Source organism: Triticum dicoccoides, chromosome 5A (assembly GCF_002162155.2).
Source record: "Triticum dicoccoides isolate Atlit2015 ecotype Zavitan chromosome 5A, WEW_v2.0, whole genome shotgun sequence".
Lineage (NCBI taxonomy): Eukaryota > Viridiplantae > Streptophyta > Magnoliopsida > Poales > Poaceae > Triticum > Triticum dicoccoides.
In genome coordinates this window covers 690921333-690921554 of record NC_041388.1, presented here as the reverse complement: position 1 = coordinate 690921554, position 222 = coordinate 690921333, and positions in this window count along the sequence as shown.

The following is a 222-nucleotide window of genomic DNA, read 5'->3' as shown; positions in this document are numbered from 1 at the left end:
TGTAGGGGAGCATGAACCATTATTGTTGACATTACCCTTGAGGTAAAAGGTTGTGGGGGCAAAACTATAAGCCCCTATCTTTCTCTGTGTCCGATTAAAACTCCGTAACCACAAGTATTGCGTGAGTGTTAGCAATTATGGAGAACTAAATGATAGTTGAGTATGTGGACTTGCTTTTTTAGCTCTGACATAGACTCTTTCCGATGTTATGATAAATTGCAA